The sequence below is a fragment of the Alligator sinensis genome, unplaced genomic scaffold (assembly GCF_000455745.1).
Source record: "Alligator sinensis unplaced genomic scaffold, ASM45574v1 scaffold19_1, whole genome shotgun sequence".
Lineage (NCBI taxonomy): Eukaryota > Metazoa > Chordata > Crocodylia > Alligatoridae > Alligator > Alligator sinensis.
The window spans coordinates 3,881,203-3,906,789 of NW_005841916.1; the positions used below are offsets into that span (position 1 = coordinate 3,881,203).

General features: G+C 42.7%; 1 protein-coding gene across 1 annotated transcript in view; it reads right to left on the bottom strand.

The window, feature by feature from the left end:
• The window catches only part of EPHA6 (EPH receptor A6), a 549,557-nt gene extending 541,898 nt beyond the window's left edge, over nt 1-7,659 (bottom strand). The window contains exon 1 of the mRNA XM_025198213.1: nt 7,594-7,659. The gene's annotated coding sequence lies outside the window, so the exon portion shown is untranslated. The remainder of the gene's footprint in view (nt 1-7,593) is intronic.
• Nucleotides 7,660-25,587: the final 17,928 nt, after the last annotated feature.

Genomic DNA, 25,587 nt, shown 5'->3' on the forward strand with positions numbered 1-25,587 from the left:
ACCTTGGCATACATCAAAAGAAACATTAAGTGCAAGACACAGGAGGTGACAGTGCCTCTCTACTCAGCACTGGTTAGGCCTCATGTGGAGTTCTGTGTACAGTTCTGGGCTCCATATTTTTAAAAGGACATGGAGAAGTTAGAGAGGGTCCATGGCCAAGCAACAAAAATTATAAAGACATGAGGAGAGGTTGAAGGAGCTAGACATGTGAAGTTTCCAGAAAAGCTGCTTAAGAGGGAACATGATAGCAGTCTTCAAATACTTTAAGAACTGCCATAAAGCAGAAGGAAAGCACCTTTAGCTCTCCTGCTGCAGAGAGGAGGACATGGAGCAAAGGCTTAAAGTTATAGCACAGTAGGTTTAGGTTGGATATCTAGAATAACTTCTTCAATGTTAGAGCAGTGAGGCAGTGGAATAGACTACCTAGGGAAGTTGGGGACTCTCCATCACTGGAGGTGTTAAAAAAGACGTTGGACAGCCACTGGTCAGAGATGACTTAGGCATAGCCATGCCTTTGTTCCACTATGAATATTACCCATGCTTCTAGGTTTTGCTGATTTCCCCCTTCCCCCATTTCAGCTGTATGTGCCTCTGGAGAGTTTTTTTAAACTTCCCCAGAGGTACTGGGTGTTGGCTGCAGCAAAGGCTGGGGATTTTGACTGGGGTGTGCCAATGCTGGGACCAAATCCAGAGGTTCTTGGCTAGTGGGTCTTGCCCCTCTGCTCAGGGTCAGACTGATCACCATATTTGGGGTCAGGAAGGATTTTTACCCCATGGTCAGATTGGTATGGACTGTGGGGGTTTTTGTCTTCCTTTATAGCAGGGAGCATGGTCTTCTACCTTGAATCTCTTGAGCATATATTAACAACCTTTTATAGAAAAAGGATGTTGACTTCTGTGGTTCTGCTTTGCTCATGGCAGATTAGGGTGTTACGTCTTCTGTTGTGTCCAGGTTGAAAATAGTTTTTTGTAGAGTTCAGATTATGGATTTTATAGAACGGTTTGGATAGGGAGGATCTTGCCTCAGGTAGGGGTTGGACTAAATGACCTCTAGAGGTTCCTACTAGCTCTATTTCTCTATATTTTAAAACAATTAAGGTTTTAATAAATTTGAAGTGCTGGTTTTGTGCATTTAATTAAATTCAGGTTATCATCTTAATGCAGCTTGATACAGATAGGAGCAAAAAGTTAATCATCTAATGAACAACATTACATATCAGGGCTGACAAACAATTAAAAATAAATCGCAATTAATTGCAGGATTAAAAAAAAATAGTCACAATTAATCACAATTTTAAGCGCACAGTTAAATAATAGTCAGCACCCCTTCCACACAACAGCCTGGAGCCCGTGTTCCCTGCGGCTCCTCTCTGGCACCACCAGCAGCGCATAACCCCAGCCCTGACTCTGGCCCACCCTGTGCCTGCTCTGGACTCACCCTGGCCGGAGCAGACCGGTTGGAACCTGTGTGAACAGCCCCAGCCCTGGCCTGCCCCACACCTGCTCCAAACTCACCTGCCTATGCTGAGCAGTGGTGGCAGCCAGGCAGCAGCTGCTGCTCAGTGTGGTAGAAAAGCAGCTCCTCCCTTTCACCACTGCCAGGCCCTTCTTGCTGCAGCCAGCCAGAGCCCACACCCAGGCTGCCCTGCAGCTTCTCTGCATTGCCACTGCTATCCCACTGGGCAGCCTGGAGGCAGCAGTGACAGTAGAGGAGGGAAGCCACAGGGCAACTTGGGCATGGGCTCTGGGCCACTGCAGCAAGAAGGGCCTGGCAGCGGTGAGGGAGAGGGGCTGCTTTCCCCCCATGCTGAATAGCACCTTCTGCCCAGCTGCTGCCACTGTGCAGCGTGGGCGGGTGAGTCTGGAGCAGGCACCGGACCAGGCCAAGGTAGGGTCTCTGTGCACAAGTTTTGGCTGGTCAGGATCTGGTCTGCTCTGTGGGTCAAAATGATGTGTATGATTAAAAATATGAACACGTTAATTTGTTTTTGCATTAATCGCATAGGTCAACTAGGATTAACTGACAGCCCGAATATATGTGTGTATGTATGTATGTTTATGTACCTAGGAACTGTACCAATCTACTGTAAAAAGTGTATTTAGTTATAAATAAACATGTTTGAATTGTTATAGCAGTGAATGAAAATACACATTTCTTTTAAAAAACAAACAAAAATTATACAGTGGGGCAGTTGATAAAAATCAGCTATTTAAATCAGGCTTTTGGCTTTCTGATTAAAATCATTATTTAAATCTGTGATTTAAATTGCCTTGATTTCAATTAATCCATCCTGCTCTCACTGCTTCCATTATTTTTCTGTGGTTTATAAAAAAACAGTATTAGTTCTAGCCCCTCAAGATGGCACCTTCTTAAGAACCTTTGTGCATAATGGATTGTGGGCCTCCACACCAATGGCTGGGAAACTGAACATTTTTAAAGCCATCTACTTTTTTCACTTCCTTAAAAGTCACCCTAAAAAATATCAAGTAACACACCCAGCCTTCATGTCCCCTTCTACTGCAACTCGGCAGTATGTGCTCATATAGTTTGTGTAGACAAATAGGCTTATATTTCTTATTTTTTGTGTACACCAATAGGCCAAATGGGAATCTCCACCCAGCTACCAGCCTCTCTCTAAAATGTTTTGACCATGCCAACTGCATTCTTTTGGCCTGCCAAAAAACTGCATAGATCTCCCTTTGAATTTGCATAGGCCATTTCCACATTACAAAGAAATACTATGTCTGCATATAAAATACTTGATAATAATAATACAGCTTTTAACACTGCCCTTATATGATAAAACTCTCCCCAAAAACAGCCTTGGCACCTGTTGGACTCTCTTCCAGATCTTTTCCCATTCCCAGTCTCCCACTCTCCTGTCAAATAAAACCTCCAACGCTGTAATTTCCTTGGCTACCATCAATTCTGACCTATCACCCATTTGAACCACCACCATCACTGTGCTTTTGCAGCACCGCCTTAAAATCTTCAATCAGTTCTGGCCACACCAAAGCCCAAAACATTTGGTAAAATTTCTGTTGGCAATGCTATCCTGCTACAGGATTTTACCCTTTTTTTGAAATTCTTCAAACATGCCCCCATGTTCATTAAAACCATCTCATTCCTCCATCTTTACCACATCTTCCTTCCTCACCTTCAGCTCTACTTTTCACATAAATCTCTGCAATTGTTCCTCTACCACTTCCCTCTGGTACAATACAGCATAAATCTTTCAGGCCACTTCCATCATCACCTCTTGGCTTTCTATTCATGTTCCGACCTCCTCCACCACAGCAGTCAGGTCTGCTCTGCTCTTCTTTACCCTGATGGAGTAGTGGGACCAGCCTTCTCCCCTCAGCACCCATGGGGCACACACTAAACCTTATTTTCTTTTTCTCTAGTTAAAAACCACTCCTCCAAAGCCCTCTTTGTGGCATCCAGACTCCTTTATTCTCCTCATACTTCTATGTACCTCTGCCACTAAAAACTCTTGCTTTCTGTTGCCACCATTCTCACCAAGGTTCAAAACAGATTTTAAGAATCTGCCAACCCCTATACCATCCTCTCAAATCCTTGCACACCCTCCTCCTCCAACCACATGTTTAATCTTCATAGGGTCTACTCTTTCATACTGCTTCACTTTGCCCCCCACCTCCACTTTTAACATAAAATGGCCTGTAAAACCCACTGGTAAAACCTCCTTCCTCACCAGTTTAAAATCATTTGAGATAAAACCAAAAATCAATGCAAGAGCATACCTGGGCTCTGGGCTTCATGCTAATCACCACTTCCCCCCTTCTCCCAAGCATCTTTTAAAACTTACTCTTTTAAAATGTGATGAAGCAGCCTTCCTGAGCTCCCTATCCAAGCTCCTCTTTATCTACCCCAATTATACAGGTAACCCCCACCAGCCACACCAACCCTACCTGGGTCCTTCATCGTTGAATGTGAAGAACTGCTGCAGTACAAAAAGAATATCTGCATGAATCTCACACTATTAGTTATGACATACCATCCTTCCTTGGAACCAATACAGAAAATCCTCAAACAATTGCAACCCATACTAGAAGAAGACCCAATTCTTAAAGACATCTTTCCAGAACCACCCATCCTAAGCCTTAAACAAGCACCAAACCTTGCCAAGGTCATCACCAGAGCAAACTTCCTAGGGCCCAAAATACACCAAATGGACCCAGACTATGCCAGGACAAGAAATGTAAAACTTGCCAACAGATCTCTACTACTCCCACAATTGCTACACCCCACAGCAGAACCATCACCATATCCCTGCACCTCCAGAAATGTAATATATATCTCATCCAGTGCACATAATGCCCTGATGGAAAATATGTAGGGGAAACCAAACAACTGTGCACCAAAATGAATGTACACTAGAAATCCATCGAAGACAAAAATACCCAATTACCTGTGGGTGCACACTTCTCACAAGACAATACTCTCTCTCATAGTTCATAGCTGGTAGGGTCAGAAGGGACCTGAGCAGATCATCAGGTCTGACCCCTTGCCATGGGCAGGAAAGAGTACTGGGGTCAAATGACCTTGACTAGGTGATTGTCTAGCCTCCTTTTGAGGACCCCCAGGGTAGGAGCGAGTACCACTTCCCTTGGAAGTTGGTTCCAGATGCTAGCTGCCCTGACTGTGAAGTAGTGCCTCCTGATACCTAGCCTGAACCTACTGTCAGTCATCTTGTGGCCGTTATTCCTTGTTACTCCTGGTAGTGCTCAGAGGAACAGGGACTCTCCTGTTCCCCGCAGGTCCCCCCTGGTAAGTTTATAGACAGCCACCAGATCCCCTCTCAACCTTCTCTTGTGGAGGCTGAACAGGTTCAGGTCCTGTAGCCTCTCCTCATAGGGCCTACCCTGCTGCCTCCGACCATGCTCTCAGTTCTAATCCTCAAAGGGAATTAACAAAACACCTTTCGTAGATGAGCCCACAAATTTCAATTCATAATCTACTGGATACAAAGAATCACGGACTAAATATAGACATTGGATTTATGGCACATTATAACCTGCCTGACATCTGATAATCCCAGGTAACTTCTCTGCATTTTATCATCTACACTCTATTAGCAGTTCAACATTCCCCCTTCCCCTGGCCCCCCCACCCCCACCTACCTGTCTCACACCTATTGTCCCCCAGGACCTCTGAAACTCATATCAAATATCTGTGGTCTCAGTCACCTCTGCTGTACCTAGGATTGCTTCTATCAGAAGCTGCTGTCCACTATCCCCACCATCTGCTGTCCTCCTGCTACAATTCATTCTCCATAAGCTGAAAAATCACGGTCTGCCAATTGTATTCTGTCATGCATTCACCATGGGTTGCTCACCTTCTGCTATGGTTCTTCCTCTAGTTGCCACCATCTGTTGGCAACTACTCTTCCTCCCCAGGAGGATGCAGATCCAGATGACCAGGATGCTGCCATTCTCCTCCATCACCCCTTGCTGCAGTCACTTAGAAACAATATAAAAAGGCCTCGGACAATTGACCAGGTAGAGCTGTGGGTTGGCCTTCAGTCTACTGCCACAGGTAGACTTAAATAGGGAGGCTGCTCTCTCCAACAGTCAAATTAGGAGGTCCTACCAATAGCCAGCTGGGTCATCAGTCAGTTAAGAGCCTCTGGCAGGTTTGGCCAACAGGGCAACTAAACTGGACTGGGCTGCCTCATAGGGTTTCCTGACAATATTACTTAACATAATATGACACATTGCATTATGTACTACTGCTACTGACATGCCATTAGCATGTAAAATGTGTGTGTGTGTATATATATATTACACACACATATATATTACAGAATATATATATTCTGAAATTAAAGTCTGGAATTATTTTTTGGAATTTCTGTTTCTTGGACTCTTTGCACAATATTTGTTTTCATTCTAGTCCAGAAAAAGAAATAGTTCTGGAAAAATGAAATTCCAAGTTCTTTCAGCTCTGCTGGGAATGATTAATCTTCAAATGTGACCATGCTAGAAAACTTATTTATGTAATAAAAAGAGTTGCTGTTCAGGCAACACCAACTCTGTCTTCTCATACTACTAAATGGCACAGGGGAGGCTAGGAGCGGTGTTCTGGGTAGCCTCATCATGGAAGATTTAGAAAAATCATGTCTGAATAATCCCCCACTTACTCATTTGGTTCACACCTTAATGCCAGAAGACTCCTCCTAACAGTTATTTTCTTTTGGAAGAGGCAATATTTATTTTCAAGTCATACCACCACAAAGTTGAGCATGATTAGGATCAACTAGAGAAGTCTTCTTTTCCTTCATTATTTCTAAGGGTCAAACGCTGGAATTTTATTCCTTCCAGTTCCAAGTCTCAGTGGCAAGAACTTCCTAGAAACATAATTTGACTTTAATTTTGAAACTGAGTATGTTTTACAGCTGAGGTTCTCTGGAGGAAAGGTAAAAAAAAACCAACAAAAGACAGCCACACACTACTTTCATTTTTGCTTCTTTTTGCAATGAAGCAGGGGAATTTTACCCTTGCTGCATCTAAAGTAGGGAGTTACAATAATAAAAAAAAATAAATTCCCCCCTCCCCATTAGAGATGACAGGGCCACAAAACACTGTCAAATTCAAAATCACAAGAGTTGCCTATAGGTTCTGCAAGGTTTTTCCCTTCATGCCCCCTGCTACTGCACTGTCATACAGCTGCCACAGCAGGGAACCAAAATGAAAGAAGAGCCACATACATATACTTGGACTGTGTTTCCCTGGTGGAGCAGTAGGAGGTAAAAATGATAGGAATTATGTTTCAACCTGCCCTTAGGCAAAATGTTAATAATGGAGGAAACAGACTTATGTTTCCTTCTCCCATGGGAAAAAAATAGATCTCTGATCTCAGGAAATTGAGTTTTCAGACCCCTGAGAAAAATTGTTCAATACTTATATTGCTATATTGCTGTGTGGGTTGTCAAAATAGCAATGTGATAACTAAAGCCATATCTTGTGCTCTAAAATAAGTACACATGGCTTCCAAAGTGGTACCAAATGTGTTTTTCAGGTGATCCAAAGCAGGTATGATCCAGCACAGCTTGTTATTGTGGCAAGGACTTCTTTAGTGTTTCAATCTGTCCATGCGAAACAAGCAGTTCAACAAACAAAAATAATGGTTCAGTACCTGCACTACTAGATATGTATTCTTGAGAAAAGGAAGAGAAAAAGTCTTCAGATGTGTAAAGCCTGCAAACTTTAAATTAGAGACTGAAAAAACCCAAGCATTTTAGATCTTGTCTCTTCTCTGTCCAATGTATAATTATTTACTACCGTACAGCATCCAATATATGCCCAGCCTGTCTTTCAATGAAATGAAAGGGAATATCTACTAACTTCTTTAATAAACTTCTATACAGATTCATAGACTTTAGTGTTACGAATTTAATGAGAATCATAATAGAATTCTATGCGCTTTTTGCTTACTAAAAAGACAGACAAAAGGAAGTTAGATAGAAATATGTAATTATATTAATAAAAGAACCCAATCTTTGAATTTCCCATTTTATGGTTCCCCAATCTGTGTTTAAAAAGTTTTTGTATACATGTTGCTCATTACCTTACCTCAGGTGTTAAACACAATCTTTCCTTATTTCAAGGAAATGTTTGCTAAATACAGCATTTCCCCAGCTGGAGTGTAGAATGAATCACCTCACACCAGAAAGTAGTTCCCTTTCCTTGAGAGAAACTGAATGAATGACAGAATGAAAACAAAAATATAATCTTTGCTACTTATAAGCAAATCAGTTGATATGCAGCTTGGTTCCACTTCTTGAGGCTTCACAAGCTCTCCAAAAATTACAGGTAGGAAAGGGGCATCTTTGGCAATTTAACCTTAGGTTTAATGCAGTCTGTATGATTTTTCAATTTTCTCTGAATGGCTCCAGGACTAGGCATCTTTTCTCATGCTTACCTTACAGCTATAATCTAACCTCAAAACACATATGTAATTCCCATCAGTATTAAGTGTAGTTATGCTTGTTCATTTCTGAGAGACCTGATCCTTTAGTACTTAACCCCAGAAAAATAAATAAATAAAAAAGAAGGAAAAAAATATAATTCAAGGCACAGTATGCTGAGGTTCATAAGTACTGTACTGATTATAAAGTGGTGCACTTTTTATTCTTCTGCTTTTTATTTGACAAGGGTTTTACAGACAGAAACTTTAAACTGCATAAACTGTCAAAACCAATCTTGGTTTACAAGAAACAACCTGTATTGTGCAGATATTTTTAATAAATCTGACACTAGCTTTAGAAACTGACTTGAAAGTCATTTAGAAACACTGAACTTCTAATCTATTTGCTTCATATGAAGCATGGATAAGCCTGCAGACATTGGGAGAAGGGGGAAGGGAAGAGAGTAAGCAGCACTTCACCAAAATAAATTAATAGAAACTAACCACAGAAAATTCTCTTGTAACAGAGAGAAACAAGCAATACAATCTGCATGGATACAAATCCCATGTTGTAGGTAAACACATACACTAGCTTTGAGAAGGGGGAGGGACTAAATGTCCTCTTGAGGTCCCTTCCAACCCTAAGGCTAAGAAAAGACATACAAAAAGCCTTAGCATGAATTGATTCAATCTCTGCAGTTTGGTCTACCCTGGCTTGGCTACATCACTTTGTAACTGCACAGACACCCCAGAAATTCCAGCACATGCCTGCAATGGCTCAGGCTAGAAGCCAGGGGGCTTTAGAGCAGCCTACCTTTCCCTTGCACAGAACTGAGCTGGGGGTGGGGGGGAGAGTGGGCAGGCCAGGCCCCTGCAGGATGGTCTGATTAACCCAGCAGGGAATTGATAACAGTGTTTATCACCCCTAACTCAGTGTTTATCACCTCATTAAGAAAACAACAGAGGGACATTACCAGCTATCTGTTGATTCTGCATAGACTATAGCCAGAATGTGGTCTGCTAGTTTGTACACAGACAACTCTCTGCAAAGCAGAGGAGAGTGGGGAATTCCGGCTTAGCAGGGAGTGGGGAGGGGAGGAGCAGCCCATAGTCTCTACCTGAGCTGCAGCCAGGGAGCAGAGGGGAGGGGCCAGCCTTGCTGTGGAGCAGAGAGCCCTGCCCAGCCCACAGAACATGCTGGGATACTGGGGGACTCTGGTTTAACTTAAACCAGCAAGAGGTCTGGGATAGACATTGCATAAACCAGTTTGAGCCAAATCAGTTAAGTCTGATACTACATTCAACCAGGTTTATCTCAAACATTTTCAAACTGGTTTATGTGCACTGAACATATGTTCTGTTACAGGTTTAAACGAGTTTCTGGTCACTTAAACCAGTTTATGTGTAATGTCTGTCCTTAGCCTAAGTTTCTATGATTCTACAAATTATAGTACCAGCCCCTAGCTATGAAAATAGATCTTGGTTGAGATTTTCAAATCCACGTAAAGGGTTTAGTGCATATCTATAGTGTAGCAGAGTGCAGGGATAACCAGCCTAGCTTTAAACAAGCAGCAGCAATGAGTTCTATATTGACTAATTTACCCAAATAAGAAATCCCACAGATCATGTGAATAAGAGTTATGTTGCTAAGTCCCCTGCTCTTCTTTAACCATATCAATCATTGAGTGCACAGTGCTGATAGAGAGCAGAGGCAACTAAGTCTAATAGAACAGTAAAATGGGTGATACAAACTACCCATTTATAAACCTGTGAAACACCACAACAGGACAAGATTTAGGGAAGCAAATTTTCAGTACTTCATATTATTTCTTCGTAAAAGAGTTGGTTCTATAGAAGAAAAGAAAAGCTATTGACACTTGCAAAAAACACTTAAGAGCTGATTTAAGAACTGCACCTTGGCAACGAACAGCAGCTATTGTGATCAACATCATTGGTAGAGGAAGGTGATTAAAATAAACTAGCTCTAACCATAACACAAATTTTTAGAAAGGGGAATTAAAAAAAAACAACCCTTATTCAAAACAATCCTCAAGTATAAAATAACTAAGCTCTTTGCATGCATTTGCATGCTGAAGATGGAGATGGGATGTGGAAAAGAGGAACGTGGCTTCATCTATTACCCATTGTGAAGATTAATTTTAGTCACATGACTGATCCGATAAATTCTAACTTAAAAAATCAAGTTTTAGATTTTCCAAGACATGCATTATCAAAAGTATTTTTTTTCTAGGAGAATAGCAGATTTTCAATAAATTCAGTAGAACCAGGCTGAATTAGACCTGGACAGGTCACAGGGGTGGGCGGATGAGAACAGGATGGGTTTCAACACTGACAAGTGCAAAGTACTGCACCTGAGGAGGAAGAACCAGCAGCACACCTACAGGCTGGGGAACTCCCTTCTCATCAGTGCAGAGAGGGAAAAAGGTCTTGGAGGCATTACTGATGCCAAAATGAATATGGGCCAACAGTGTGGGGACGCGGTTAGGAAGGCCAACCATATCTTGTCATGCATCCACAGATGCATCTCAAGCAGGTCCAAGGAGGCGATTCTCCCCCTTGATGAGACACCAGTCAAACCACAGTTGGAGTACTGCATCCAGTTCTAGGTGCTGCACTTCAGGAGGGATGTGGACAACATGGAGAGGGTCCAGAGGAGGGCCACCCACATGATCAGGGGTCAGCAGGGCAGACCCTATGAGGAGAGCCTAAGGGACCTGAACCTGTTCAGCCTCCACAAGAGAAGGCTGAAAGGGGATTTAGTGGCCGTTTACAAACTAGTCAGGGAGGACCAGCAGGCATTGGGAGACTCCCTGTTCTCCTGAGCACTACCAGGAGTGACAAGAAATAATAGTCACAAGCTGGCAGAGGGTAGATTCAGTCTGGATATCAGGAGGAGCTACTTCACTGTCAGGGCAGCTAGGATCTGGAATCAACTTTCAAGAGACGTGGTGCTGGCTCCTACCCTGGGGGTCTTTAAGAGGCTGGACAAACACTTTGCTGGGGTCATTTGACCCCAGTACTCTTTCCTGCTATGGCAGGGGGTTGGACTTGATGATCTGCTCAGGGTCCCTTCTGACCCTACCAACTATGAAACTATGAAACCATTTGAAAAAATTAAAATACATTTATTTAGAAAATGCAGATATAAAAATCAAGTTTTTGCCCCCTTGCCCCTCCCCCAACAGCATAAAAGAATGCATTCCTTGAGAAAAAAATAAGGTAAAAATATTTACCCTAGGGAAAAAAAAAAATCCATGAAACTCCCTACATCATGATATAACGAAGGCCCAGAATTCAACTTTTTTTTTTTTTTTTTTTTTAAAGAAACTAGACGCTTATATGGATAATGAAATCATCTAGCTAACAGACATTTTCATAATGTCTTGAGACTTTAGCAAGTAATAGAACTCAACAGACACACAAGCAGCGTGGTAGCTTCCCTCACAGGTAAGATCTTCAAAGAGCCTGAACAGCAAATTCTGTGAGCCTGAATTTCATTTCTTTCTTCCTCGGAGTAAAAAAATTAAAGATCACTTATTTTTTTCATTCTCATTATATTAGCAGCTACTTTGTGGGAACAACCTGGGATTGCTCCTTCATGGGAAAGCATATTTCCACTTGTATTCTATATGTAGTTTAAAAAAAAAGGCATCAACAATATTTAAAATGTTGGCTTTCTGCTGTCTGCTGTTATGGTTCTCTCAATCCCAGGTTTAGTGGGCATAAGGGGGCCTGTTCCTCAATCCTGTTGACTTTACAGGATAGCAAAAGATCTGCATAGGTGCAGGCTAGGTCATTTGAAGCCCTATTTGATCTTAAAGGCTAGGGACAGACATTACATGTCAACTGGTTTGAGTGATCAGAAACTGGTTTAAACCTGTAACAGAACAGATGTTCAGTGCACATAAACCAGTTTGAAAATGGCTGAAACCAGTTTGAGATAAACCTGGCTGAATGTAGTATCAGACTTAACTGATTTGCTCAAACCGGTTTATGCAATGTCTGTCCCAGGCCCCTTGCTGGTTTAAGGTAAACCAGAGTTCCCTGGCATCCCAGCATGCTCTCTGGACTGGGCAGGGATCTCTGCTCCACAGCAGAGCTGCCCCTTCTCTCTGCTCCCTGGCTGAAGCTCAGCAGAGACTGCAGGCGTCTGCCTGGCTTCCCCCTGCTTACCCCCTCCCCTAATGATAAGCAGGAATTGCCGCCTCCCGGCTGCCTGACACAGACACCTCTCAGCATTAGCTAGCAGACCCCATGCTGGCTATGGTCTGTGTTTTGGCAGATGGGACAAAGGCAGAATCAACAGGTAGGTGGTAATGTCCTTCTGTTGTTTTCTTAATGGGGTGATAATCACTGAGTTGTGGGGGTGATAAACACTGTCTTATCAATTCCCTGCTGGGCTGGTCAGAAGTGGGGGAAACTCTCCTTAATCACAGTGTCCTGCTGGGGCCTGGCCATGCCCCCTTCAACTCAGCACTGTGGAAGGCTTCTAGCCTGAGCCACTCTAGGCATGTGCCTACATTTCTGGGATATCTGTGCAGTTACAAACTGATTCAGCTTAGCCAGGTCAATCAATTTAGGCAAATATTGAATCAATTCAGGCTTAGGCTTTTGGAATGTCTGTCCCATGCCAAACTGAAGCATCTGGAGAGAAAGGACAGCATATTAGCTGGACTCTAGTTTCTAGTAGACCTGAATTCAGTTCCCCTGTTCTACAACAGTCCCCTATTCTGACCATGGACAAGTTATTTACTCACTCTGTGTTCCAGTTCTACTTCAGAGATACTGTGAAGATACATATTCCAAAGATTGTTAAGTGGTCAGAAATTACAGTGATAGGGGCTGTAGAAGTACCTACTACACACAGGTGAAAAGAAACAGAAAAAAAAGACAGAAAACTTTTTTTGCCTTTCAAGATAAAGACATGGGGGCAATTATAAACATGTACTTATAAAAGTGCAGTACTCTTGTGGTGACTCCTCTTCCCTGTAGGTGCCAGAACCCTGAACAATGCCACTGAACAAATATTCTGATGACTCACTGAACAGATGTAGTTTATTAACTTCATCAGCATAAAAGAAAAGTGGGCATGATAAAATGTCTATACTGAAACTTATAAAAGAACAAGCCTAGAGGAGAAAATTTGGACTGGGGTTTATACAGTGCGATTATTGCTTCAACTACCAATAAAAACAAGCTTCAGGAATAGAGTAAGTTTGGAGTATACATAGGCAGCAGCACAGAACTGCAAATCCAGAGGGGAAACCCCCTTCCCCATGGGAGTTTCCCCACCTCCCACAACACTTGCAGAATTGTATCCCAAAGTCCCAACTTTCCCTGCTTACCCAGCCATGTCCCTGGAGGGACGCAGCTAGGTAAAACAGGGAAATCAAGGCAGGTGCTTCCAAGGTTTGGAGGGGCTGATGCTGCCTGGGAATTCCTGGAGTGTGCAGGACTGTCTCTCTCAAACCCTGGAGCCCCTACCTAGGCAAGCTGAAAAACATGGGCATCTTCATACTGCCCAAGCTCTTCTGTCATTAGCAAGCAGCCTTCTGTCATGGCTAAGCTCTTGCGGTGTGACAGAAGGTATGGATGTCTGCTTGCTTTCACTTTGCTGTGCCATAAAGCAGCACAAAGTGATGTCTGTTTCTATCCCAAGGCAAGTGGCTGACACTGGCTGATTACACAGGCTGCCTGAACCACCAATGCACTCGACTGACATTTGATTTTTAAAAACACACCCATGGACATGTCTTAGTATCCAACTGAATCTAAGCAATCAGAGGCTAATTTGTGTACCAAGTGAATTTGATTAGGGTGCCTTTTGTGTTCCAGTTAAAAAATAAACATTTGCTTAATGGTATTTATTTATTTATTTGCTCATCTAATTTATATGCCATGCTTCCCAGCAAAGGCTCAGAGGAGTTTACAATAAGAAAACAGAATAAAGTTAAAAATTGAAGGGAGACAAGAGGACCAAAACAACTTAAAAGGGAACTAGAATTTTCAAGATAAAACAGTCTCTTCCTAAACAACATCTCATCTCATCTCATCAAACATTCTGTTTGATACATGCCTGCCCAAATAGGAAAGGTGCCTTCTTCGCTAAGTACAAGCAGTTAAAAAACCCAAGGCTGAATCAATTCCACCTTTATAGGTTAATTTAAACTGTGCAAATTGAACAGATAAGCAAGTGAACTTTAGTTCCAGAAATTCAGCCACATGCCTGCAGTGGCCCAGGCCAGAAGCTGGGGAGACACTAGAGCATGCCCCCCTGCTCGGCTAGAGCAGACAGCTTCGGCCAAGGCTAGCCTACCCAACCTGGGCTGGGCGGGAGGAGGGGAAATCTGAGGGGGAGGTGCAAAGTATCCTAGGGGACTGGGGGACTGTGAGTTAACTTTTAATTTTCATAGGATCTGGGAGAGAAGTTCAATAAACTGATTTAACCTAAATCAGCGAAGTCTAATATTACATCTATTCAGGTTTATCTTAAACTGGTTTCAGCCATTTTGAAAGCAGTTTATGTGCACTGAACTTCTCTTGTGTTACAGATTTGAACCAGTTTCCAATCGCTTACACTGATTTATATTTAATTTCTGCCCCTAGCCCTTGTGATGCCTCTAATCCCACCCCTTCCACTCTGGTCTCACTCTGGGTACCACGTTGTCCTTTCCTGCCATACCTTAGATATTATTCATTCTGGGAGGGTGCCTCCAGAGATCCAGAATGGTGGTCCTGGCTACCGTGTCTCACATAATCTCTTGAGTTCTCACAGTGCTTCTAAAAGATATCTAAGAGGAAAAGCTTAATTCAGGACAGAGATTTTCTGGTCTGAGACAGTGTTAAAGCATTGCAATAATGTTTTCCTAACAAGATGTGGAATAATTGCAAACGCTGAGTACAGGATTGCAAATTCTGAATCAGATTCTCTTGGTTCAGGATAAAGGGCAGTCTTAAGAATAGAATAAGCATTACTCCACAGATTAGGACTCTGATTTCATTTTAGATGTTCATGTTAGATGCTTCATGAATTTACAAAGGTTTGTCTGGATTATACTCCCCAACCATACAAGGACATGAAGCATGGTGCCTATAATTACCTGGCTGCTAACCAGCCTACAAAGCAGGCTGACAGGTCATCATCTCCCCATTTCAGCCACTGCTCTTTTTGCTGCTTACAGATTCTCAGATAAGATGGGGAGAACACATGTCCAAACATGCAAATAAATGGAACTCAGAAATTTCCACTGGCCATGCTGGTGAATCTCAAAATTTGCATATGTTCATTTGTCATATGCTACTGTAGGTGCCACAGATGTTTTGCCCTTGCCAACATGGCTTACTTAATAGTATCCACTTCTGTTGTTAATAACAATAGTACATACTGCACTGTATTTTGTGCAAGTGGTGTTAGTGAGCGGTTAAATATCTCTACATCATATGCACTGCATAAACCGTCTGCTATGCACAACTCAGATCCCTGCTTCCACTCATCTTAGTTGCACAGCTGCTTAGATTATCTGGTCTCTGATACTGAATACAAAGTAGGATTCCATTTATTGTGTGGCTCGAAAATTTGGCATCAGATTTGCACTTAGTTTTCTTCAGATGTTCAGAATTTAGCAACATATTGATATTATGAAAATTTATAATTCATTATTGTGTATAAGGAAAAGAAGCCAAAAATGCTTGCTTCCTATATTTCATTCATCCTTGTACAGCAGTCAGAACATGACCTGGTGATAAAGACAATTTTTGAACACTAGAAATTATAGTATGAGGGTTTTTGGTTTTTTTTTATCTCTGTGGTTCATAATGAGGTGTGTAAAATGATGATAAGGATGAGTTACTGGGAGTAAGTATGAGTTTCATTCCTATTTATCTTCCTCTTTTAGTGTTACGGTTTCAATTTCATATTATGATTACCCAGATCAAAATCTTTTCCTTATGAAATTTAAGCATTTTGTTGCTCACAGTAATTATGTAAAAGATCATTTGGGGTTTTTTTTAACTGCATTCTGCATGTCCAATATAATAAAGGTAATAAATGCGTTATTTGTGATTGTAAGAACTCTATTAAAGAACCTCCTGATGCTAAAATATTTTACCACTGTTGAATATATGGAGAATTAGAATTCTTCCTCAGATTTGGCCTAAGAAAATTCTTCAAAAACCAGGACAGACCGACTTCTGACCAAATTCCTGCCAGAACAGACAAAATTAGTAACAAAGAAATGTCTAACTGGATACCTCCCATTGGATGGACTCACATAATTGACTACTGCATCGAGTGTTTCAAAAAGAAAACCAGTGAAATTCTTAAACAAAGCCAGTATCATCACAAATTCTCTCTCTGAGAAAGAAAAAAGACAGTCTCTAAGATTCAACAACAAAATACTTTAACCAAACCAGCAAACAAAAGAGGACCTAAAGTCAGCCTCAGCTATCAAGACTACACCAGTGAGACAACTCTCTGACACCAGCTAATATATAGTATTTGGGGAGAAGCCCATACCAGTGTTTGCTCTTGAAATGGAAAACATCATCAAAGCCTTCCATACATGTTTTCAGAAAAAAAATACTAACGCTAATAACCTGCTGTCTTACCCCAGGAAGATTTTATATGGTCCCAAGGATTAACAAACAAGGTAACCCCGGCAGACCCATCATATCCAACTACAGCACCCTCACGGACGAGTTATCAAGATTCATACAAATCACACTGTTATTGAATTGGTGGACTGCCAGAGGCCCTGGGTACTCAACTGTCTCTTGGGCTCTGGGCTGTTAGAACCCAAGAGACAATCTAAGCTACATTGTGGGGCATCTTCAATGGCCTCTTTTCCTTCCCTTCAGCCACTTCCATGCCTCACAGGCTAAACAGCAATACCAAGCAAAACTCAAAACACAATCAAGTGCAGCAGAGGTGCCTTTGTCTAAGCTCTCTCCATGCTTCTGCTCAGTTCTTCCGGTTTCTCCCAGCAGAATATTAACTTCTGGCAGAATATCAACTGCCTCCCCATGGTGTTAGAAACGATTTTTGGTTTGATGCAATACAAACTACAATTTACTAGGCCCATTTATTTGCTAAACATTAAAAGCAATGCCAGAATATAGAACTTAATTTCAACTGAACAGTAAAATAGGTGAGATCTAAGTCAAAGATGCATATTTTTTTTTTTAGGTAGAAGACAACAGTGCAAATCATTAGGCCAAGAATAACCAAAATTTTTTTGTGGTTTGAAGGGTCAAATCTCTCTATAATAGATTCAAGATTGGCCCCACTTTTCCAGTGGAGAAGAAATTCTATGCAACAGCTAGGTTCAAACAAGTCAGCAACATCGGTGAGAAAAAGAATTTTCATGGACAATTTCTCATTTATTGTATATACTATTTGGAACCTCATTCAATAAACTGACTGCCAGAATAATAAACCTAAATGCCCAGAACATTTTGTGTCCATAATATTCCTAGTTATACAAACCCAATAACACACTGAAGTGTTTATTTTCTTCACAATGTATACAAATAGCTGTTAGACTGAAAATTTTTAAAATAGTTAATAAATGAAGCTCTAATTGTACATTAATAAGAAATGTATGAAAATACATGCACATATATGCATTGAGAATATATGCATCAGGTCTTTGGTCTTGAACTGGCTATTATGCACCAGTCAAATAGCTCAGCTGAAAAAGAGATGCAGCTTCCAGGGATTCTTCCATGATAAAGGGAATACTCCAGCTGTTATAGTGTTTGGTGTGATAACCTTATACCCTCCTATCTGCCGTAGGTCTACGAGTCATATCCAAAACAAATGTGTAGGGCTGAGAGCTCTTAGTTCAGTAGTCTAAGTTGGACTTGAGAGGTCCCGGTGCTAAGGCTTAAGCCTTTTCCTTCTCTTACCTTCACATCAGATGAATTGTTCAAATGTTTTTGCCTCATGGGCTCCTCCAGTTTCCCTCCTCAAAAACTGGCTCTGGCTCCATGCTAGATTGGTCCATTGAGTCTGTAAGTAACCAGGCTTTATCCTGAAAAAGTTCTGAGGTTGATCTTGCTGAAGTCAATGGAAGTTTTTCCATTGATTTTCACTAAGTTTGACTTACTGCCTTAAGTTAAGTTACACGCTGGGATAGCTCAGTTTAAAACACAGACTTAAGACTGGGAAGTTGCAAAAATATTAAGAGTATTTAATATAGAATTTTCAACACAGGATATTTTAATACTCTTTTACTCTTCAGCATTAGCCTTGGATTTATTGTCATTTCATTGTCTTGCACTTACTTATTTACTCACATTTATTATGATGCTATAGTTAATGAAAGGGTATTACCACAAAAATGTTTATTTATCTCTACATAAACATAATAATAATATCATACAAGCCTTAGTATGTCTGTCTGTTTGTCTGTCTATCCATAATGCTCCAGGCCAACTATGCATGTGCCACTGAGAGGGCCAATTGGCTGCGAGGGCCCAGAGCATTATGGACAGAGGGGGTGAAGGGGCAAGGGAGCTGCTGCACTGCCCCCACCCCAACAACAGCCAGCAGGGAGGGAGAGGTGGCGGGGAAGAGGGGAGGGAGGGAAGCAGAAAGGGAAAGGAGGAGTTTCTGATAGTGGTGCTCCCCTTACCGCTGCATTTCCCACTCTGCTGCCCCTGCTGCCACCCAGCTCCAACAAAAGCCAGCAGTGATGGGGAGGCAGCAGGGAGGGAGGAAGGAGAGGGGGAGGAGAGACAAAGAGGAGGGGATGTTACCTGCCTCTGTGTGTCGGTGGCCACAGTTGCATGCAAGCTCCCCCTCCCCCCTGTTCCTGGGAGCCAGTGGCAGTGTGGGGTGGAGTGGTAGGGGACGGGGGGGAGGGGGTGCACAGGGCTAGACACGGGGGTGTGGGAGGCACACAGGGCCAGACATGGGTGGTGGTGGGGACATGGGGGGTGTGGGGACATGGGGGTGGGAGGATTCACGGGGCTGGATGCAGAGCGGCGGCACTGTGGGGTGCTGGGTGAATGATGGGCAATTTGCTTATATAAATAAACTGTACCTTTAACAACCTGTTGTGCGAGTGCTGTGGTTCACTTGATAGACCAAAACACACACTTTAACTGTTAAACTATTTTAGTCCTGTTGCAAAATTCGCACTGTGCACCTACACATCCACATGCCCATCACAATTCCCTTGAAAACACCACAGTTTCATAACAGACTCCCTCAGTTCCTTCCTCCTCCAACCTCCCAAGTCTTCTTTCTGTTTGTCCAGTACTTTCACTTGTCATCATATTCATTATCATCATCATCCTCACTGTTGTCCTCCTTGATGTTCTCTTTGGAGAGCTTTTCTCTAAAATGCCTATGCCAGTCCTCTCTCTTCCATATGAGGTCTACCATCTCTTTCCCACTGTCCTCATCTGTTTTCCTGTAGTACCAGTACATTTCACTCAGTTTCATTTTAATACAGTTCTCAATTGTGGGGTCTGAGTGCCTGCTTATGAGTTAGCTCCTGGCCTTCCACAAGGCACACCTGAAGCAAGAAATGAACTATTTGAAGCTAGCTGTTCGTGCCCTTGGATGACCGCTTCTCTGGTCAGGGTTTTGAAACCTGGCCAGGGTTTTGAAACTCTTCCTCCAGAAGGAGTGAACATACTTTCTTCTACACCTCTCTGGCATATGGGCAGTCCAAAAAGAGGTGGTTGATTGTTTTGCCACCAGCAGGATTGTCTCAGGCAGTTGGTTGGACCTCTCTGCCCTGCGTTGTTTTTCCATGCCCACATGGGGAGTGCCCAGTGGGCTGCCTACCAGTTTAAATCTCTGTTAAACCTTCTGCAGGTCCTTATGAAAGATTTGCTCCCACATGACTTGGAAGCTGTCACCAAGTCATAAGTCCACAGGTGATATGTCTCTTGCCTTTACCACCCCCATATCTTGTGGTGACTCACCAGGGTTACTAGAGCCACATTATACAGTTTATATTTGTCCCAGAAGCATTTCAGGACCTTGTAGAACCGTGGGTGACTTCACAGCCCATGGGCTCCTGTTCATCATTGTGTACATCTGCCACTGTCGCAGCAAAAGAATATTTGACAAAATACTTAACGAAGTGAGCTGTTTTGAATTCTGCCCCTGTTGCCAGTTTGCAAACCTGGCTCATGTACTTGGCCCAGAGGAACAGTAGCTTTGTCTGGCATTCCTCTGCCTCCAGGCGATTTCGCTTTTTTATAGCATGGTCCTCGCCACTTTTTCCCCATGTGGCGTTCCAAAAGAAAACACACATGGCTCTTTGGATTCTGCAGATTAATTGCTCGGAGGGAGGGAAGACTTAGGTGGTATATAGAAGCATTGGCAGTAGCATCACCTTCATAAGCGCCATATGCTTCTCAGTGCTGACAGGCAGCATGATTGCCATAGTCCCAGTCTCTGTTTGATTTTGGCCTCCATTTTTTCCCATGCCATCTGTTCTGTCAACCCTGGGTCAAACTCCATCCTGAAGATCCTTACCCTACCATGAGGGATGGAGTCCCCCAGGGCTGACAGGTCCACAAGTTCACCCAGGACTAGGCAGGTTCTTTTGCTAACATTAAACGTGGCCCCTGCTACTGGTCTATATACCTGGCAGCCTACCTGAACAAGATATATGCTAGGGCTGATTAAGTGCAGTCCCCCTCAGCACCAATTCTTTTTCAAGTCATGGTGAGCCATGACACTGCATACATTTTGACTTCCTCTTCACTCCCACAGATGATCTGCTCTTTTCCTTTGCATTTCCAATTATTCCTGTTTCTTCATCAGCCTTAGATAGCTGGCAAACATCATGAAACAATGCCCCAAACAGTTCACCCCAAATCCCTCTGTCACCTCCATGTCTCAGCCTGGTGCACATAATTAGTGTGGTCCTGCCCTCCATGAGGTGAAGCTAGACTAGGTTGCCCTATTCCTCATCTACATATAAACTTTTGAAGGATCCCAGAACTTCTAACAAGAACAGAGGTTCCAGTTATGAGTCGCACGTGGCTAATTAGCACATGGATTTGTTGGGGGGGGGAGAGGGGGTCAGGTATCTGGGGTAAACAAATACTGAGCAGTGTTGAGCTATGGGGTCACCATGGCTTGAAATGCTGTTGATTCTGCTGGGGACTGGCCTAATGATCATGAGCCCTTTGGATTTGGACTAATATCATTCATAGTTTGTACTATATATAACTAGGTGCTAAAGTGCTTCTTGAAAGTGCATTTATTAATGGAGTATACCTGCTAAAACTTGCAGCAATTTAAAAAAAAAGGTAAAATGTGTCAATTCTGGATGCATTAAGTCTAAGCGTACTATATCCAAATTGCTACAGTATGTTTATTTCATAGTCATTTTTTTTCAAATTTGCTCTTCACTTCCACGTGTTCAGGGAGAATAGGGTCAAATAGTAAGGGGGGGGCTGCAGAGGGAAAAAGTTGGAGGTGGGGCAGAAGGCAAAGGGGCTACCTGACCCACAGGATTTATTATCTTTGCTGTAGCAGCGGGAGGAGGAAAAATCAAGACATATCTCCAATAATTAGATTCTATACCTGGAAAATTATATCAAATTTATAATTTTTATATATAGAATCTAATTATCGGGGGGGGGGGGGGTTGTTTTATAATTAGGGCCATCTTTTTTTTGATAGGGCCATCTTATATTTGAGTAAATACGGTAATATTGTATATGTATACACACACATAAGCATGTGTGTGCACATTAGTTTCTTCTGAATGCAAGTAATGTTTTAAAAGCTTTTATTTATACTCCCTTTTTTCAACACTGCTTACCAAATCCTAAATTTTGTTTAAAGCCTGAGTAAATTGATTTGCCATGCTTATTTTCTAAGATCATACACAGGTGTTCTGTTTCTACCAGGAGAACCCCCTCTGTCCTGATAAAAACCACTAGTGTACAGATGTTCATCAGGTTTCTCCCACACAAAACATGCATCCTGAGGGAGAAAAAAATGTCCTCTTTGATTGAGGAAGATCTATCTTGTAATAAAAGTTTCTTCCGCAAGAAAGAACATTTAATACGTTTGCCTACTACTTGACTCCTCCTGGGGACCAGGAAGTATTGAGCAGCAGGAAAATACATTCCACATCTTCCCAAAAATGGGGTCCTCCTGCCACTGCTCCCTGCTTCTTACCCAAACTAGGTACTGCCTGGTTTGGGGAATGAGCTAGGGACTTTGCCCTGCTGCTCCTTCTACTCCAGTCCCAGGCTAGGGACAAAAATCACACATAAACTGGTATAAGTGATCAAATCTGGTTCAAATCTGTAACACAAGAGAAGTTCAGTGCACATGAATCTATTTCAAAATGGCTGAAACTGGTTTAAGATAAAACTGGAGAGATGTAGTATCAGACTGAACTGATTTTGGTTAAATAGATTTATTAAACTTCTGTCCCAGATCCGCTCCAGATTCAAGTTAACTCATACTCCCCCAGCATCCCAGCATATTTTGCACCTCTCTGACAATTCCCCCTTGCAGGGTGGGTAGGTTAGCCTTGGCACAAGCTGTCTGCTCCAGCTGAGCAGCGTAGTGTACTCTAGCACCTCCTCCTCACCCCCAACAACTTCTGGGCTGGGCCACTGCAGGCATGTGGCTACATTTCCAAAATCAGAAGTGAATGTCTGTTCATTTGCTTATTGGGTCAGTCTACATGGCTTAGATTAACCTGTGAATATTGAATCAATTTCAGCCTCAGGCTTTTTGATTTAGCTCTAGAGACTCCTAGTGGAGGGGAAGAGGCTACTCCCTGCCCATTCCCCACACCCCAGTCTGAGGAAGGTGTGGGGGTCTTTTCCAACTGCTCTGCAGCCACTGGGAACTGGGAGGAGGAAAGCAGGCACAGTTCCCATGCCTTTCCCAGAATCAACCTGGTCTAGTGAAGGTGCTATGAGCATAGGAGGCTGCAGGCTGAATGCCTGCTTGCTTCCTGTCCCAGAAAGATTTCTAGTAGGAGGAATTTCCACCACTGTTCATGGCCTAAGGGAATCACATAGATCTCTTCCCTTCAAAACAGCATAGTTCATAGTATGGCAAAACTATTCTGGCAGATAACTCAGCCTCTGAGCTGCAGTAGCATTATTATGCTCTCGTTCTCTCTGCAACTGGCTTTGAGTGGTTGATCTTGAAGTTCCAGCTAAGCCTATATCATTTCATAAACATTTTGCAACATTTTAAAAATAGGATAAGCTAGCTATTTCACATATAAGGTTTGTTGTGAGTAAATCCAGCCATGAGTGTGCCTGAGTAAGTCTTGGTCTCCAGCGGCTCTGAAGTTAAAATACTGATTGAAAGAGAGTCCAAATCATTGTAATAACTTAAAAGTTGTTGCATGTCAGTTCCTAGCCTGAAAATGTTAAGTATGAAAAATAGAGCATCATCTAAATACAGAGTAGTCAATAAAATGTAGGTGTCTAACCTGCTCAGGTGTTTCTGAAAGCACCATTAATCACCTACCTGCATCTTTAGGTACCTAAATAACTGAAAATCTGGTCCTTATAAGTCTATGTCCTCTTGACTTTCACTGAGACTTATGTGCCTAAGTCACTTTTAAAAATGGCACTGTGGTGGTTTAGAAAAATTTACCATCTATCATACCCTGAAATTCCATAATCTACTACTTATGTCAACAGCCCATCTAATAGAGTTCTGCTGTTTTTCTTGCACATGCTATACACAGGCAATTATTCAAGCTGACACCTTCTGTACAACTGCAAAAAGAGCAATGACATTTTCACAGTTTATTTTATTGGGCAATTTTTAAATTCCACCTCTTGTCCAAAGGATCTTTCGAAGGCAATTAGTTGTATTTTAAAATATAGATACTTGCTACCTCATAAGCCACTTAGTAGATTCAGTTGGGTTATGCATTTACCATATAAACTGTTACATCTATAAAGCAGTAAAATGAGAATCTTTTATTCTGGCAAAAGAACAAGTTAAAGGCTATATAGAAAAGCTGGATGTGTATAAGTCTATGGGGAGGATGCAATGCACCAAGGGTGCTGAGGGAGTTGGCTGATGTGACTGCAGAGCCCCTGACCATTATCTCTGAAAGATCATGGGGATTGGGACCAGTCCCAGATGATTGGAAAAGGGCAAATATAGTACGCATCTTTAAGAAAGGGAAGAAGGAGGATCCAGGGAACTACAGATTGGTTAACCTCACCTCAGTCCCTGAAGAGATCATGGAGCAGATCCTCAAGGAATCCATTTCTAAGCACTTGGAGGAGAAGGTGATTAGAAATAGTCAGCATGGATTCACCAAGACCTAGTCATGCTTGACCAACCTGACTGCCTTCTATAATGAGATGAGTAGCTTTGTGGATGCAGACAGACCAGTGGATGCGATATACCTTGACTTCAGCAAGGCTTTTGATATGGTATCTCACAACATTTTTGGAAGCAAGCTAAGTATGGGTTGGATGAATGGACTGTAAGGTGGAAAGAAAAGTGGTTGGATCATCAGGCTCAGAGGGTACTAGTCAATAGCTTGATGTCTAGTTGGCAGGTGCTCTCAAGTGGAGTGCCCCACGGATTGGTCCTGGGGCTGGTTTTGTTCAGTTAACAACCTGGAAGATGGGATGGAGTGCACCCTCAGCAGGCTTGCAGATAACACCAAGCTGATGGGAGGAGTAATAGATATGCTGAAGTATGAGGTTAAGATTAAAAAAGACCTCAACAACTCAGAGAATTGGACCAAAAGAAATCTCATGAGATTTAATAAGAGCCCTGCACTTAGGATGGAAGAATCCCACATACAGGTACAGGCTGGGAACTGACTGGCTAAGCAGCAGCACAGCAGAATGGGACCGGGTGGGGGAGGGGTGTGTGACTACAGTGGACATTAAGCTGAATATCAGGCAACAGTGTGCCAAGAAGGCTAACAGCATACTGGGCTGCATTAGCAGGAGTGTTGCCAGCAGATTGAGGGAAGTGAGTCTTTCCTTCTATTCAGCACTGGAGTAATGTGTCTAGTTTTGGGCCTCCCATTACAAAAAGGATGTGGGCAAATTGGAAAGAGACCAGCAGAGGGCAATGAAAATTGTTAGGGGGCTGGGGCACATGACTTATGAGGAGAGGCTGAGGAAACAGGGCGTATTTAGGGTGCATCTACATGAGATGCTTTACTGTGCACCTGGATTACCATATTTCACAGTGTGTAAATCGAGGGTTTACTCCAATTTTTAACTCTTAAAACTCAACTTCATCTTATACACTGAATCACCAGCCCTTGCAAGTGGCACTGGTGTGGCCCAGACAGTGTCACTCACAGGGGATGGGGCCACATCAGCTGAACATCAAGTCCTGCACCACTCTCTGCTGATGGGGATGGGCAGCCCCATTTCCTGCAAGTGGTGCTGCCTGGGCCACACCAGCACCACTCACAGAGGATGGGGCCACACCAATGAAGCACCATGCCCGGTGTTGCTTGCAGGGCATGAGGCCATACTAGCCGAGTGCTGAGTCCAGCCCCATCCCCTGTGAATGGTGCTGGGTTCAGCGCTTGGCAGCGCCACTAGCAGCAGACATCGCCAGGCTGGGCACTGGGCTGAAATGGCCCAATGACCTGTGAGCACAGCTAGCTAGCTGTCCCACTGACAGATCAGGGCAGCGT